General features: G+C 39.4%; 1 long non-coding RNA gene across 1 annotated transcript; it reads right to left on the reverse strand.

Moving 5' to 3' along the window:
* Positions 1-3,114: 3,114 nt before the first annotated feature.
* LOC135302183 (uncharacterized) lies at positions 3,115-7,818 on the reverse strand. Its single transcript, XR_010363881.1, has 2 exons — positions 7,664-7,818; positions 3,115-7,572 (listed from the first exon to the last, which is right to left on the reverse strand). It is a non-coding gene; the product is annotated as an uncharacterized LOC135302183 (long non-coding RNA).
* Between the last annotated feature and the right edge of the window lie 10,674 nt (positions 7,819-18,492).

An 18,492-nucleotide genomic window follows, 5' to 3' on the forward strand; every position in this document is an offset into this window, starting at 1 on the left:
GCATTTCTTGTTTGAAATTGTTGCGTTCTCCCTCCCTCGACATTTCTAAGAGCCCTAGCTTTGTAGGTCAAGACACCAGCCATCTCATTACCCGAGTTTCTGCAGCCTGTTAAGAGACCAGATTCTCTTTGGTATATTTGTTTTGTTCACTGCCTGTTCCCTTTCATTAAAAACTAAAGACATTTTATGATGAAAGCAGGAGTATTCAGAAAAACATTATTATTGAGACTCACTGCAACTCTACTTTACTAGCTCAGGAGGGAAGTGATATTTCCCCACATTTTTTTTCTACTCAAGAGCAAATTTATAGTAAATTGCTCAACAAAATAAGTAACCTTTCAAAGAATTTTCAGAGGAACAGAGGGGGAAAAAGGTAGAAACAGAAACACCACACTTTGGAGGAAGAGTATAGAAAAAAAGACATGTTCAGGGGAAAATACAAGAGATTAAATCCTGGCCCAACTGAATTCCAGAATAAAACAGCCATTGGTTTCAACAGGGTCATGATCTCTGTCAAGATCTGAGTCTGGATTCACTTTTGAAGTAGTGTGGCCTAAGAGCACGAGGGAAGAATTAGCAATAATTTAAAATATCTCTCTCTGTCTTAAACAGCCCATCATACATTTCATTTTACATGTCTACAAAAGGCACAAGTGGTTATGAAACACAGCTATCTAGATACACCCCATTTTTCATCACACTGCCCTTTTTGCTACCCTTCTATCACACATTAACGTGTTTTGGGGCTTTTTTTGTCTTTGCTGGTGTTGAATGGGATGATAGCATTAAAACAATGGCTGGTGCTACACACCAGAACTGCCTACATTTCATCTCAAGCCACTTTTCATCATAGAAAAAACAACATCATATATCTAGCGGCATATGATTGCATGCTATATGCTTCAGCGCTGTGTTTGTGTAAGTTATGCTTGTGTCTTGTATCCACACACCCACACTACATGTATGCAGCAATTCTGAGTGCACAGGCACACACATGCATGCATGCAGGAAGAGCAGCAATGTGGGAGCCACAATAGTGCTGCACCTGGCTCTTACAGGAGCATTTGTAATAGAGTTTGTTTCCATGTTAATGGATCACAGAAAAAAAATCTTGTAAGGATTATTTTATTTTGTTAAACATTTGTATTCCCTACTGCATTGCAATAAAAGGAATGTGCTAGCTGCCAGTCTTTTAAGAAATATGAGACAATTCCTTGTACTTTTGGTTTGAAATTGAAACTGAAACACATTTGCTACAGAAGAACTGATCTGTATGGCCCTGCAGGAGGTGAAGGCTGGGAGTCAACTCACTTCTTGTGGCATGGGAATCTAGATGAGTTGCTCTATATCCTGTATCCTCTGATCATTTTGAGAAAAACAGAAAGTTGCCATAAAATCACAAAATGCTCAGCAAATCCATGACTGGCCAAGACTTTGATGTCAGGAATAGACCCATCTGTACAGCCACCTCACAGCTGCAAATAGAGGCAAGATTCTAGGTATTTTGATGGGGAAAAAAATTATTGCCTGCATATGCTCCCAGTAAAGCAGCTTTCATTTAGCTACCCTAGAGCATGAAACTCAGCATAATAGATCTTTCATAGCTCACAGGAGAGGTCACAGTACAAGAATGTTGAAAAATACAATCTTTTGTAGGTAAGAAACTTCAAGGTAGGAGGTGTAAGTTGTAGCAAGAATAGAAACCTCAGAGGAGATCATCAGAAAGTCATTAACATGGGTTTTTCAAAAGAATGTGCACAATTGACAATATTTTCAATGCAGACATGTATTTCAAACTCCTCTGGCATCCTGTTTCTTATGTGTTGTACACACACACACACACACAGAGCTCAGATTTTTGATTTGTTTCATTAACTCCATATTTCTGCTACTCATAATTACCCAAAGTATTATGATCACATCATTCACACATTCAATTGTTTGGAAAAATTCTCATTGACAGGACTTTCAGCAGGGCAAAAATTCAATTTACATTGAATACAGTTTCTGGTGCACTATATTTTTTATATTTAATATATCACTTGATGGTTTGTTAAACTGCCTGATATGATTGTTTGTTATAAACAATCAGTGTGCTGAAATCCAGATAAAGAGCAAAGACACGACTCTTTTCCAGGTTGTTGTTCGTTTCTTTTCTTTGAACTCCCTCTTTTTTAGCATGAATATACCAAACACTCAAATGATTTTTTCTAGAAAATGGGGTACTGCATTATTATAGTATCGCATGCTTATTTTGATTTGCTGAAGCCCAAGTCAGCTAATATCTCAGATGAACTGGATGAAACTAAAACTGGCTACAACCAACAAGGGCAAGAACCTCAAGAGATAACTGTAGACAAAAGCTGTCTGTTGCCTAGCATCCTGCAGCATCCTAGAGGAAAGTGGAGCAGGACATCAGATTTTGATCAAGAGAATATTGCTGAGGGAAGTGGGACCACAACTTTCTGGAGTAACCTCCAAGGACAGACAAGGCAAACACAATTACTGGGCATCAAATAGTGCCCCTCCTTGCTTTCATTTCTCTAAATATCTGTCACTCCATGAGACTGTCAGGAAGGAGCAGAGAAGGAAGTGGTGTGAGTTTCAGTAATGAATCAATGCCAGGAAAAAGACATAGGAAATTCAAATCTGTAGGAACTAAATGCTTTACCTCAGCCACAAAATGCATTCAAATTCATGTCTCCATTTCTGGTTTCATTTTTTTTATGCCTTCCCAATAAATTCCAGGGGCTAAAGCAGGACAGCTCTGGGTCCAGGGAAGATGAACAGGAAGCTCACACTCCTCTAAAAGGTACCTCAGATGTGAAAGCTGTTCACACCCCTCTAAAAGGTATCTCATTCATCCAAATGTTTGAAATTAAACTGTTTCAGATAAAAATGTGTTCACTACTTTTCAGCACTGGGTCCCATTTTTTATTTTGCAATTCCAAAGACATGTGGGTCCTTCTCTCCCATCCTCCACTGTCTCATATTTTGAAAATTTCCGCTTCTTTGAGTGTGATGTCATGATGTATTGCCATGAATATTAACTTAAAATTATAAGTACTAAATTGGAACTTCTTTGCCTGGCAAAAGATCACACAGAGGGAAATAGCAGTTTAAACAAAGATCTTCTATAATTAGTGATAATAACAAAGGAAATATTCATGATTACATCAAAGGATTCTTCACTGAATATTGTTTTTATTTGCTTCCTAAGGGAGCACAGAGTTCTATGAAAAGATAACACTGTTTTAGGCAGATGTAGATAAATAAAAGAAGGCCATCTAGAGATTCCAACTTCAAACCAGGGCCTGAAAAATACTCCAAAATCCAGAAGAGTTCTCTAATTGATCTGATTACATTTCAGGCACCATCACTCTGCTAGGTATGCAGTGCTGATAAGCTTGCAGTATGTAAACACCTTTTCAGATGAACATGACACACAACACTGCAGCTACCCTGGGCATCTGTCTCCACATGCATAAGGCATAGCCTGGGGATTAATTTCATCCACTAGCATAAATAGGACTAATTTTTTAAAGTACAGATAGCTAAAAATAGCTAAGAGTAACATTATGCAATAAAACCTGGTGTATGCTTCCCCTTTCCAGACGAAAGAATCTGACATGGCTTCAAATAAAAAGAGGAGGCAGGCCGACCAAAACACAAAATATATTCATTTCATTCCCTTCCAGAGAGGCAGCATTTTAATCTTCCATGCATTAAAGATGCATGCCCACTATCATATCATTTCAACAGCCTAAATATTAAATTATGACCTCACAACACTTCTGCCCTCCCCTATAAAAAAAAAAAAAATAGGTCAAAAATAAATGGAAACAAACTGTTTTCTGCTCCTTTTTATGCATTTGACAGAGAGAGAAAAAAATGAGGGAGATAAATCTGCATAATACTGAACCGAATCTCTTTAATTCCAGTCAGCTTTTATCATTCAATCACTGAGTCTGTATGTGGAAAAATTCATGCTAATTCCCCCTAGCAACAGCCGCAGCCTATCCGGGGGAGCCCTGCACCAGGCAGCTGCCAGCCAGCAAGAATAACTCTAAGTAGGTCAGCCCTGCATTTCTAAAAATGCCACGGTCTAGTAACCCCACTGTCCCGTCTGTCTGCCCTAGCCCATAATAACCTCGATCGCTGGGTGACACAATGACATACTACCCTGTTAGAGCGCAATCAAATCCCGCTGCATTATTCTGCTGCGAGCATCGCTGCTGGATGAAGGACCCGTCGAGGGGCAGCATTAATCAGGCAGCCATTCATGTCCACTAGCACTTCACTCTGGAGATGGGGCCTGCATTAATGACCAGCTGTTTGAACTAACACAAACAAAATAATGCCTTCCACCCTGTTGGCTGTGCAGAATACACTATTCTAATCAGGCAGGTTATGCTCATCGACTAAACCTAAGATGTAAATTAAACAGCCCCAGACAATGCCAGCTTTTGTAACCTTCTATTAATTAAAGTAAGTATATTTAAATTATACTACACACAATTCAAAGAGCTATTGGTTTAATATACAGGGTCACCTCCTCTACAAATTTATGTTCACAATCAAAAAAAAATAAAAATATCCAAACCAAAAACCACCCACCCCCACTGTTTGTATAATACAATCTACCTATCCTGGTAAATTTAAAAGCAACTACAACAGAGCTGAACTGCAAGTGACTTCTGCTGGTAGCAGGGAACCACACCAGACCTCCAGTAACTGGTCTTTGGGAACAGTGACAGACATGCATGCTGCATGTGGTGGAGGGGTATTGATAAAAGCCCTATAAACTCTCACAGCCCTGACACAGAGAAAGGCCAGTCACAGCAGATTAAACACCCCCTGCAATCTCACTGCTTAAGCACTGCCAAGTTGCCTTCACAGACCTAAAAATAATTGCAGAGGTCAGAAAGCCCCTTGCCAGGATCTGGGCATGTGTCTTTAAGAGCACATCTATCCCTCCCACTTCCCACAGCCCTGGGGACTTCTGCATGGCTGCAAGATGCTGCAGGAAGCCCTGTCCCTCCCCCCTCGTTCTTAACCAGAGAAGCCTTAATATAAACCACACCAGAGCCCAGCCGATCTCCTCTGGGGTGGTATTTCAGTATCAAATCTGTAATGCCAGAGCAGAATTTCAGCAGGCTTGCTTTGTGTCTAATTGCACCCTTCCTTTTAAACACCTTTGTGCAGCTTGCCGGTCTCTTCCTTCAGAGCATGCCTCCATGTCATGCAGCTGTCTGTACAGGACAGAGCTAGGAAAGAAATTTTTAAGGATAGACTGCTCATCTGCATTTTTTCCTGAAGGATTTTCACTTTTGGTGAATGCATGCCATAATTCAGTCTTCACTGCTGCAGAATTCAGCAAACTTGTGCATGTAATCCATCCACATCTGACTTAGGAACACAGCAGATTCATTAATCCATTTTGCTCTTTCTTGTTTGAGCCAGGCTTTTTAACCAGGTTATGAGAGTCTTCTTTTGCTTTGTGGCACACATCTCATAGCAATTCCTGGAGAGATACAGGCACTGACGTAACCATGGGCTCCTAATTACAAGCTGCTGACATTTTGCTCGTCTCTGCAGCTTTGAAGCTGCTAGTTCAGAGTCTCTCCTCCTCCTTCCTCACTTGCTTTAAACCGCCTGAGTTAGAAGCACACAACAGACTCAGAAATGTATAGGAGTGGAATAAATTCCTTTGCAGAGCCTGCTGTATTGCCAAAGTTGTTTTTCTTTAAGCAAACAGAAAACTACAGTTCGGGAGTAATAAGACTCCTTAGCCCCCAGCACAAGAATGCTATCCAACAGCTGGCTAAATACAATTCGACACACAGGGCTGCCTTTGTAGGCTGGGGAACAAATAGTGGAAGGACCAGACGGGTGTCTTGCAGGGTAGCTCACCATGACTATTGGGAAATCCCCTCATATACATTTTAGTATGACATTATAGTCTATGGCTTTGTATAAAAGGGAAAAAAGGAAAGGAAAAAACCCCGTCTTTCTTGATAGGCAGCTGCTAGAATCCGTGCCAAGCCCTGCAAGCTGAGTGCAGTGCTTGTTTTCCCTCTTTCTGCATTGTTCAGATATGGCCAAATGAAATACCTACCAAATGAAATATGCCTGTACTGTGACAAGTCTACCTGCTCTAAAACTACCCCAAGCAAATTCCACAATAAAAAATACCCCCAGCTACATTTCACAGAAATCAAGTGCCGAATGAAGGCTTTTCTGAATATATGAAGAATCTTTTTCAATTAGAAGCTGATTTTGAAAATCTAAGGAAAAAAAAGGGAAAAATAAAAAGATGCAAGTATAACACTGAATACAAATGCTCAGTTTAGGATTTAGCCATCTGATGACTGTGGTAGCCAGCTGGTCTAGAAGTCATATGGGATGCATTTATTTTGATTAGATTGATCACATTTCTATTTACAGTATAGAATTTTTCACCATACTGAATACAGCTGTGTTTATAGAGATTTTAAGGTGGAGAAAATGAAACCCCACGGTTTCTCTCATCACTGTGCAGAAGACTCAGTGCTTCAAGGTGTTAAGTGGAAAGGATCTGCTTTCACATTTCTTAAAAGAATACTGCCTACCATCTGTTTTCACAGAGTGCCACCTCAGTCAGGAAATGGGTGTAGAGCTAGAGCTGAAAATACAAGCTGCAATCAAGTCTGACCCAGCAAACTCACAAACGTCCTCTGTAAATTGGTCAGAAATGTCTTTCTTTCATTTCTCTACATGTTCACATGCACACAAAAGCACGTACATACACAGATATATACACACAGAGTGTGAGGCTGCTGTTTTCCCTGGGGATATTCCTACAGCCACCTAACTCATCAGTTCACTCCCTGACAGCATCAGGAATGCTCAAGCTACAATTTACAGTCCCTCCATCCATACATTGCTTTGTTAATCAAGCCATCCTCTCTGCAGTGAGAATCCACAGAATCAGACAAACGGCACAAAGCATTTCTTTTTCCTTTGCATTTGCATTCGCTCACTCTCTCCTTCTCCCTTGGCTTTGCCTTAACAGGCAGATGCAACCGATACCTTATTTATCCATCTCCAGCACAACACTGAGGTGAAACCCGACTGCAGCACTGTGACTTCCCCATGTTAATCCTCTGGAGCAGCAGAGGCTGGATTCTTGATGCTGATGCCCTGGTCGAGCACTGGATTACTTTACATAATATTTCTTTAAGCTTTCACCCACCCTATCCTAGATTAACACCCTTCCTTTCTCCTCCCTCCACCATGCCACAGAAAACCCCAAAATCATCACATATTGCAACCCTTGGCTTCCAGAACCAATAAAAAAAAATCCGCGGCTCCATCGCTCTTCTTCCTTAGCAATGTGCAGATGAGAGAGTTTCGAGTCAGCCAAGCCAGGGCGAAGCGCAGGCAGCAAGACTGCAGCAGCCCCAGCAGCAGCAGAAAGAGCAGCAGCCACCCAGGTAAATGGAGGGAAAAGCAGGTTCTGTCGAAAGCGGTGCAGCATTGTAGCTGTGAGGAAAGACTGACTTGCTTCTTCCAAACGGTGCAGCTTTCTGCCTGAAGGAACGGAGAAAAGGGAAGACCCAGAATTAAAAATAAAAGCCAAAACAGTTAAGAAGAAACAATAACTATAAAAAATTGTCATAACTTTATTTTTCTGGGCTTTCAGGCATTTCTGGGAGGCTGCCTCTTTTCCTTTCCCTCCCCAAAGTATCCTATGTTGCTGGATGCTACTGTCCAAGAGTGCAGTCACAAAGGCTCACTCTCCAAAGTGCAGTGAGACCAGCATCACATGAGAAACCACATGACGCACCCAAATCGGATGCTGATGTGGTCCAGTATTTCACTCAGGGTGGAGGTGGGGGGGGGGGGGGCAGAATATCTCAACCAAAACATGCCCCTCTCTAGTGGTGAGAATGAATTTCCCTTTAAAAAAATAAAAATATTTTAAAAGGCAGCAGCACAAAGTATAAATATCTCCATATCTATCCATCTTCAATGCCAATGCTTCAGAAGGCAGGAGAATGCTGTTCCACAGACACTAGCTGGATGGCAGCAATATTACTTCCAGGCTACGTTATTCTAAACTGATTGCACTTAAGTGAATTCCTGAAAAGCATACTCCATGTCTCCCTAACATGAGCAGACTCAGAAAACCATCTCCATTATCGTTCCCTGCAATCTGTATCCAAACCTGCACTCTGAATAATTTATTTGAGACTAATAAACCGTTTGCCAAGACTACTCCTTTTCCCACTCAGCCCCACACTCAATGAGCGACTACAGTAAGAAACAGAGGCATTTATCATTTCCTTAACCGGTAATTTTAGTAAATGCACTGTCCACAAAATAATCAGGAAAAAATGAGCAGAAGAGTTTTTTTCCTCTTTTTTCATGTATGGACACAACAGGGCTCTCTCTGTTTTGCGGATATTGTCAACATTTTCCTCACATTGCCGACTCAAAAGCTTTCAGTCCAAGCCAAGAAGCAAACATTCTTGCCTGCCAATTCCTGCAGAGGTGTTGTGCCACCCAGTTTAATGCAGAAACATCTGGACACCTCTGTCAGCCGCCGAATGAGAGCATGCAGCTCTGCAATGCTGTTTACTGTCAGGGCACCAAGCAGTTAACATCCTTGGCTGCTTTACCATCTTGCCTATAGGAGCATGGAACCGAGGGACTGGTTCGCTCGAGAAACAAAAGCAGAGAAGCTGACCTTGATGATCGATGGAATTGCTGATCACAAAGTTATCATCCAACAAGCAGTTAGCGGTTTGTAGCTTGTTTTATGCCTAACATTTGTTCAAGTGACAGAGCAGGTGGCACAGAGTCTTCTGTCCCCTTTGTTTGCAAAATCTGGGCATCACCTCGCAACGCTGCGCTCCCTGGCTCTTTGCACTGAAACTATACACGGTGTCAGGGAAATATAGGAAGAAAGCTGCTGTGAATCCACACAGCTGCCTTGCACAGGATCCCATTTCAATCTCTGAAGTTACATAATGGTGATGAAGCACAGAATTCCCCCAGAAGAGATATGCTTAACCCTTACACAGGAAAGCGCAGTCGGAGCAAAACCCAAGTGCTCTTTTGTGCTGATTTCAACCTTCCCAACTGTTCACGCAATAGCAGATTGGAAAAATTTGCACAAGGCAGTTGTAACTTGTTCTCATTGGCTCCTCTCAGAAAGAGGTTTTGCAATGGGCTGCACCTAGGAATTGCCTAAATTCCACGTAAAATCTAGTAGTAGCATTCAGTCTCAGCAATGCTGCTAGTGTTTAGGAGAGGCATAGGACTGCATAGGACAGAAATCACAAGATTACCGCAGTCATCTGAGGGCATTTTCACCGGTGGGGTTAATAATTTCAGCACTGGCAAATCTTTGGTGGAAAACAGTAGAGGTATGCCCAAACTCTCACTATAGCTAACCAATATAAAACTGTACTTTCAGATGCTATGTCAGCTAATATAGAGAATCCAGGTTATGGATTACTTTCTCAGTCCAAAATATAAACATTACTGAGGCAGGAACTGAGTCCAGCAAAATATGTATCTTCAGGGCTTTGGATTACAAGAAGAGAGCAGCTGTCCTGGTCACCAATCCCATGGTTTTTAACCTACAACGATTATAACAGCATGGCTCTGATTGGCTTCTAGTCTGTTCTCATTAGTTTCTAAGACAGAGCTGCAGCAGTTTGTAACTCTGTGAGTCAATGATCTTTCCCACTTGATACCAGTAGCTCATTTGTCTGTTCTGACTTAGGGATATGTTGAAACGGTCATCTGGAGGTAACTTAGTGAAACCCCTGGATGTCATCAACAATACATGAGGTCAGGTGCAACTTCATCCTGAAAACTCTCAGAGGTGGAGGTTCCATAACCTCTTCCAGTGCTGACCTCCCTCCCTGGGAAAATAAATTATGGAAATAAATGTTCATCCTGCATTTTTTATATAGGAAGCCTTCACTTCACTGCTGAATTCCATGTATTTTCCTATATCTGGCGCTGAAAGCACAGGGAGGGCACCAAGGAATGAAGGGACGTTCATATTAATTTAGCCAAGTTCAACTCAAATTAGTAGCACCTTCAAATGTTACCACATGATTATAATTTTATCTCCAGATGCTTCCATTTCAACTATTAACCAAAGCACTAAAATGCTAGTGAACACCTTGATAAAAATACCAGTGTTCTACCACATATTGCCCATAAGAAATAGGAGAAAACCCAAAGATCCCTTGCATATGAAACCTAAACTACACTCAGAAGTCAGAATCAGGGCTGAACCAACATGGAGGATGTTGGTTTATTCTATAAACAAGACACATTTTTTCAATCAGACATGGAAAATGGGCCCTACAGTATCTATAAATATATATCCAAAACCTTGTGAAAAGCCTCCTATGCAAGCACACAATGTATGTACTTTTAAGGAAGAGCCAGAGATACACAGTCATGTTAGATGCCAATGAAGAAGGAGGAAGGGGAAGAGGGAAGAATTATAAAGATAAAGACCAGTCATAACTCCCTCAGAAAAGTAGAAAGGTTTAGAGGAAGAAAGACTTTATGTCAGAGACAGCCTTATGCACATAGTGCTTGCAAATCTAAGTCTTATACTTCAAATAAACTCCCCAGTAAGTGCTTTGTTAACAGCATGGGTAACGACCTTTCTTCCCTTTTCAAATCTCTAACATAGGTACTTTGTTAGATGTTGTTAGCTCTCAAAGTAATTCAGTAGCAGGCTCTAAATTACCTGTCTAATATGACTTTCTCAGTTTAGCTCCAGAGAATATTTTCTCCTCTCCAGAGAATGGAGAACTCGGAAGTTGTCTGAACAAAACAGCTGAGGGTACAAGTAAGAATTTTGGGTTGAGATCATTACTGTTTGTGTTCACATGAAAGCTTTTGGGCTGAAATACATGGAAAGAACTGGGATTGTTTTGGTTACTGCCTTGACAAGTCATCAATATAAATTTTCCCAGGATTGGTGCCAGGATTTGAAGACCTGTTCTCAAACATTTGATCACAAATCCTGCTCCATATTAGTGCAGGTTTGTGCTGCCTTAGGGATACATGAGCTATGTTGGATTTGATGTAACTGTCCACAGGGGACAGGCTTCAGAGCAAAGATTCAGCAGCTGAGTAGACACTAGATGAACATGAAGAATCAAAGCAATATACAGAGAGCCCAAAACAATCTTATTTCATGAGAGCTTAAAGGGTACTGAATTTTGTGGAGTAATTTTTCAGATGCTGTTAAACCAAATACTTCTTTATATGGCTAATTTTCTGCTTGGTACAGTACTCCAATGAAACATGGATCCCTGCAAGTGTCATGTATTCAATATCACTGAAAACAAAACTTTGGTTTTGGCAAATGAAACCTTTAGGGTGTCAGCTTATCCTTTTGAAAAGAGTTTCACTTTGGGTCTTAGTTCCTGAAGTCAAAGGAAGCAGAACTTCACCTTGATTAAGCATAGCACAGGCACTGCAGAGACTGGGCAGAAAAAACAGAACCAACCATAAATTTAAGTTTTTCCTTATTATACTCAAAAGCTGCCACCCCTGAGTAGCACTAACAGAGCCACCTAGGAATCAGGAACTGAAGAATAACAGAAACTTGGAGAAATACTGTGTTTTCAATTAGAGCAGAATGCCATTAGCAGACTTGTGTATATATCAGTAAAATGTGGAGTTGCTAATTTGATGGAAACATATAATCACAAGGAATGGTCCAGTTAAATATTTGATGGTTCTCAGCAAGAATCAGGCTTTGGGGTTCAATTTTAAATGACCTTTCTCTCTGTAATCTGCAGATGGAGAAAGAATTATCATTAGGCTTGAGGTTTTAACCCAAAAGCCAGGAAAAACTTGACGTCTCACTGAACTTGAAACCTCAAAGTGAACCTCAAGCGTGCAAACCTTATGGACTTAAATCAAAACAAACATATGTCAGTGAGCAAAAACCACAGACCTTCACATGGGTCTAAGCACTGAGCCATACTGGCTACTGGCCAGGGCATGAAGAGCCCATCACACAAAATACCAGCAGAAGTTTAGTGACCACAGGGCATGGCTAGACACACACTGCCATAGTTTAGAGACACTTAGGTTAATGTCATCTGAGAGCTCAAGTCCCAAAAACCACTTATCTACATTGTACCTCTTCAGAAAGGTAAGACTTTCTGAGGAGTTTTGTGTGAGCACAGCTACTTTGCTGCTTGATGGGTTTCCACAAAGCTATCTCCTTGCCGAGTTGTAGGGTGTCTGGAAAGGAGCTCTAACTACCTCCTTAAAAAAAAAAATACACACTAGTTTTCCAAACAGTTAAAAAATAACCATGATTCCACCTTCTCAATAGAATTTTGGGTAAAATACACTAGAATCTGCCTAGACCATCTAAGTGAATGAATGTGAAAAAAAATAGGGAAATGATGTTTCTGTATTTTCAGCACATAGATGTTCATGACAAGAAACTGGTAAAGCACCACAGTTGTGCACTTTTGTCTTGCAGTCATCTGAAACCAGAACAATTTATTTGAATTCACTGACTATTCAATACTGCTGTTAGAAATATTTCCCAAATGAATTCAATTTTCTATGGATATGTGATGGACAGTTTATTGCAATTACCCTCTCAAAGTTTCAGGTATTCCATCATTAGCCACACTTGCTTATATCGGTCAGCTCTTTAATCATATTTGAGACCCAGTTTCCAGTATGAATACAAATGCTACCTTTAAAATTTGAGTGATATTTTCTCTATATTCACCTATGTTTGATTGTTATATGCTGGAAAATGCCTACATACTTTAAAAGACTGAGTCTATGTAACTTAAGCCTTGTCCTGTTGAAAGTCTGAAAACTGTGTGAGAAAGAACACTTCAGCAGCACTCCTGGATGGCAGCATAAATAGGGCAATCAAGTGAGACAGAATGTGATATATTGATGCAAATACAGCCAGATAAACAACACTGAAAAACATACAAGTTTCTCTGCATTTGTCAAAGTTTCCTACTTCTAACTTACTAAAGAACTGTTTCCAACAGGTAAGTTAGTCCTAGGGCCAAACTCTTCTCACAGTTCAGAAGCAACTGACATAATGTATATGCCAGTGTAAAACACATTGGGACATAAGTTAATGTAAAGGACTGTAACTATTTTAAAGATGTAAAAACAAAATAACATTTGAAAAAATACATGGAAGTATGTGCTAAAATGTACAGCTTGCAGTAAAATAGGAATGTTTCACTACCTCACTTGTCATTGAATTTTCAGTGATCTTATAATTCCCTTTTATTTTCTTGGAAGTGTAAAATACCACTACTATGACATAATTCTGGAATATTTAATTGCTACAAAACACATCAGTTAAGTTACATTACCAAAAACATGACCACTGAACTGTGTCATAAATATTCCATTAGATTTTCATTCATTCTGCATCACGATTTTGATTTTGACTCTAGAACAAAACTGTTGCTTTGTTAGATAAACCAGCACTTGAAGAAGAGAATGTAATCTGAGCACAAAAGATCCTTATGCAACTACCTTAATTTCCTTAAGAAGTCTCATAGTCATTAGTATTGGGTTAATGAACATAGAACACAAGGAAAAGTGATGCAGACTTCAGGAAAGGAAGAAGTTGTGCAGTCTATCAATTCTTCACTGTGAGGATGGTGAAGCACTGGAACACGGTGGCCAGAGAAGCTACGGATGCCTCATCCCTGGAGGTGTTCAAGGCCAGGCTGGATGCGGCTTTGAGTGACCCAGTCTAGCAGAAGGTGTCCTTGCCCATGGCACAGGGGGTTGGAAATAGATGATCCCTTTAAGATCCCTTCCAACCCAAACCAGTCAATGACTGTGATTCATACAAACCAACCTACAAACCCTACTGTTCTCACCTGCCTGCAAGAAAGCTGTGTGATGAAGAGGTTACACTGAGATTAGAGTTGCACATACAATAGCTACAAGTCCATGACCTGCTCAGCCAATTAATATCATACCTATATAAAAATTTAATAACCAGTTTTGAAGGAAGGGGGACAATTTTAAATTTTATACTTCTCAAGGAAAAACACACAGAAAACATTACAACCAAATCCTTAGCGAAACTGCAGACAAGGCAATTAATATTTGGTCTTGGGCAAAAGACTGGTTTCCTTTCCTTGGCTGCCCAGTTTTAGATGGCTATTTTACATCAAACACACTACAAGTTCAAAGTGGAAGAGCTATGTTTTTTCACCTGTGAGTGGTTTCAACTTAGACTTCAGTATTACTGTCAGGAAGTCAGTTTTTCCATGCTTGTTACTGTAAACAAAGATTGTATGGCACATCTCCAAAAGTGATAGAAGGTCAAAGACCAAACTGCAAGTGTGACAGACTGCTTCCAGAAACCAAAAGCATAACACTGAAGTGAGAATAACCACACATTCAAACCCTGGTTGATGCTGTCATCGCACAGCTGTTTGGGCAGTACAATGAATACTGCAAATATAACCTCACCATTTTTAATACATATATCTGTATATATGTGTGTGTTTTCATATATACTTATACATACAATACATGCCTATTCCAAATTAAATGTGTGTATCTGGCTGAAATGTTTAGGGAGAAGAGCCAGTAAGATCACTTATTATTGACATTGCCTCCGCATCACTTTCTAACAGTTACTTTTGATTCTGTCAAGCCTCATTCCCATCTCTACTTCGTTTTATTTTACCTCATTTTATAAATGTAGAGTAAAATAATATTAGAAATTTCTAAGAAGAGTCCTTCTCCTCAAACAATAACATTTCTATTGATATTTTCATTGTAAAATATTGCCACTTACAAGAATTCTTGCCAGAATTTATAGCTTTATAACCACATATTTTGTTCATCAGGTTGTCGCTTTTTTCTTCTCCTCAGGTTTGAACTCGAAGTCGCTAATGTTATAATTTCTTTTTGTTTCACATCTGAACTTCTAATTATTTTAGTGGGCATAATTTACCCCCTTCTGCCCTTGTGTGAGGTTTACAACATTACCTAATTATTCACAAGTTCTGTATGCTTATTTTCATCTTCAGGCCCCCAAGCTGAAGTCCTGCAGATGAGTATTTGCAGCCACAACTGAAACGTGTAGAAATTGTCTTGTTAATACAACATAGTGCATTCCAAACTGAATACCATAAACAGGTGCAGACTGAACAAATGCCCACATTACTGAGGAACAATTTCACTGCTGGTGTTTTTCCCATTTGATATTCGTGCCCAAAACCTTATAAAGGTTCTTCCAACTTCACTGTGCTTGTAATATCATAAATGGTATAATTTAGGGCATTATTTGAGACACAGAAGTAACTGGAGGCATATTTCAGTTGACCTATAAACCTTAATCTTTTGATTATTTTTACAAGTGTTTGCATCCATCTCATCTGCTACTGTACTAATCAAGAAGTGTTCATGACAGAACTGTGACCTCCTGGCAGGGGCATGGGAAAAAAAATCAAAAGCAAAGTACAGCAGAGCTTAGGAAACAGGGTGAGAAGCCAGATTATTATCAGAAATAAAGACAGTCCAAGGAATAAACTGAAGAAAAGCATATTTATCAAAAAGCCCTACAATTAAACCTATTTAGACTCATGTAATAAGTTCCTGTTTACATTCTAGTGCCATCAGTAAGACAGAAGCACATACTTCCCTGGTCTTTGCTGGGAAAGACCCTTTCCTAAGTCAGGACTAGAGATGTTATTTTGACTGAACAACATAAAATCCTCAGATGCGTGTTATTAACTGTGAGACATGAACTGTGAGACAGTTGTGAACTGGAGACATGTTTAACTGTATACAAATTGTGAAAAACTTTAAAGAGCTTTAAAAGTAATTATGACCAACAGGTTGAATGCATCCTGGTCTTATATCCAACCCAAGAAGTCATTTGAATATGTCTCTGCAATCAATTGCCATTTGAAAGTTGAGTCAATCCCTGTGACTCCAACAACCATTATGAGATTCAGCTTTGGAATATTTGTTTTTGCTCATCACTAGCATCCCATCCTATGCTTTCAAGCATTTCAAAATATCTCAAAACAAAACCAGTTGGCAGTGAAGTATGATCTATGAAAACATGACTCCAAACTAGAAAATCTTGCTATTCATCAGCTTTGGACCCAACAGGCGGTGCTCCACTGATATTTTTAAGTACTTGAAATGTTAAATATTTAGCGATCTTGTTGAAGACATTTTAACCAACCTAACAGTTTACTGTTCAGTTTAGCAATAAATGAAGTTGACACACACTCATGCTATCAGCCCACATATGTTTTATGGCTAATGAAGGCCTACCCTCCTCCAATTTAGCAGAAAGGAATTCCTTCTGTAAACACAAATTCTTTTACTTCTATGCACACCAAAATAACCTTCACCTGTAAGCTTACAGTTGCACTAACAAGGTCTATGACCACTGTTAACGAACTTTCTCTGGATAAGCCTGAACAAGACTAAGAATGAAATAAAAACAGCATAAAGCACCTTAGTGTATACTTTGCTTTATTCATTTCTAGTGTCAATGATTGTCTAACTGGCAGAAATCCATCTGCCATCGACCTACAGAGGATGATCTCCATGAAGCAGAGGTGGTTTTTTTCAATAAACTATGACTTCTTCACCCCATTACCTAAATTAAAAAGACACCTATTTCTGGATGTACTTCTTCAACAGAGCATATTCAATTAACCTGCTGTCTTTGCCCTCCTTAAATCAACAAACAACTTCTTCAAACTTGAATGGATTTGAATTTTACATATGGTACCAAAATATCTTGATATGTGTAAAGCTACAGCCTTTTCATTTATCCTGAGAGTGACTGCAAAGATGCCGATGCACTGTGTGCAAACCCAATTTCTTTTGAGAGAAAAATATTACCTTTTTCAACTTTTTGAACATGAAAGGGCATTTGCCTGCAACATGAAAATATTTTCCAAACATTAAATTCTTGACAGTTACCAGTCAGACAGGAGACAGACTAGTCTCAAAATTAGTAACAATGATACATTCTTTTCTTTTCTAGAATTACATTTTTAAAGCACATAAAACCCAAATCCAGCCTAAACCAAAACAACAAAAAACGTCCACAAACCATAAAAACAACCCATCCTGAAAAGAAAACAAAACCAAACCCCTGCTGTTTTTAAACAAATGGGGAGAATGAGAGACAAGTTTGCATTTGCTGTGCCTGCACCAGGCCATCCTGCAGATCAGCTCTCAGCTGGACCACGGTCCAATTTCTTTTGTTAGGATAACCAAATTAAAATGAGTACTTCTGTTACAGAGTCTGGCCATAAGCTGCAATCACTAACTGTCAAACTTATATAACATATACACTTATAGATCCTTATGGATGCAGATACCACAGATTTTTACCTGTGCTCTTTCAGTGGCCTTTGCTTGACCAGTGGCACCTTTTCAGCCCCAATGGGCTCTACTTCCCTGTCCCAGCTTCCCATGCTAGCAAAATGAATACAAAGGTTTTCCTTATAAAAAGAGTACCAATACCACATACTCCCCTCTCCAGAGGAAGAGAAGGATGTGATGCTTGACACTGGTTAAAAATTAAATGTAAAACCACAATGACTACTGTTTTCTTTCCTTTCTTTCAAACCTAACAAGATTTCTGATTGAAAAGCAATTTTTGTTCCCCTGGATTATGGTTGCATTTGAAAGGAAAACCATCTCCAAAACTAAGGAGTAATATCTGCATCATCCATGCTAAAATGAAGTGAAGTAATGCCTTAGCTCCAGGTCAGTGGGGCTGGTAAGCACAGCTAAGATAATAAAACACTGTAGATAACAAGGACTCTGGGAAGCACAGAATGATGTGAACACAGACATCTGAATATGTTTCTTCTTGTCCCACATGATGAAGATTTTAGCAAATAATTAATTAGACATTACTCTTTTGAAATTGACAGCCTCATGCAAAACTGCTGGAGGAAGAAGTTAGAGGTTTTAATTTCCTACCCCATAGAAGACTACAGTTCTCAGTGAAAAAATTCTAGCACACATTAAAGAGAAAAAAAGTGACAAATCCAAGGAAAAATTTTTCTTTTACAAAAGACATCTAAATTAGAAAAATAACCACCTTAATATCTCTTTGAAAAAAGGTAAAACAAGAAATAATCTAATGCATTTGTATAAATACTTTTCCTCTAATCTTTATTTACAGACAATTCTATTCACAGATCACTAAGTTGTTACATCAGAGAACTAAGGCTGGTGGAGTATGAATTCACCCACATTTCATGTGCTCTGCTTCCTTTTAGATAAAGCTTTTTTCTGAATTTGCTGAGGTTTTAAGCACACTTGAGACACAGTCATTGTTCTGATGTTTGAACTTAAAAAATTATTGATTAAGTCCACACAGGCACTCAAGATTAACTGCAGTTTTATGCTGTCCACCTTTATGAATGTAGGAAAGGACATCTGTAAAACATGAGT

The sequence above is a fragment of the Passer domesticus genome, chromosome 1, assembly GCF_036417665.1.
Source record: "Passer domesticus isolate bPasDom1 chromosome 1, bPasDom1.hap1, whole genome shotgun sequence".
In the NCBI taxonomy this organism is placed as follows: domain Eukaryota; kingdom Metazoa; phylum Chordata; class Aves; order Passeriformes; family Passeridae; genus Passer; species Passer domesticus.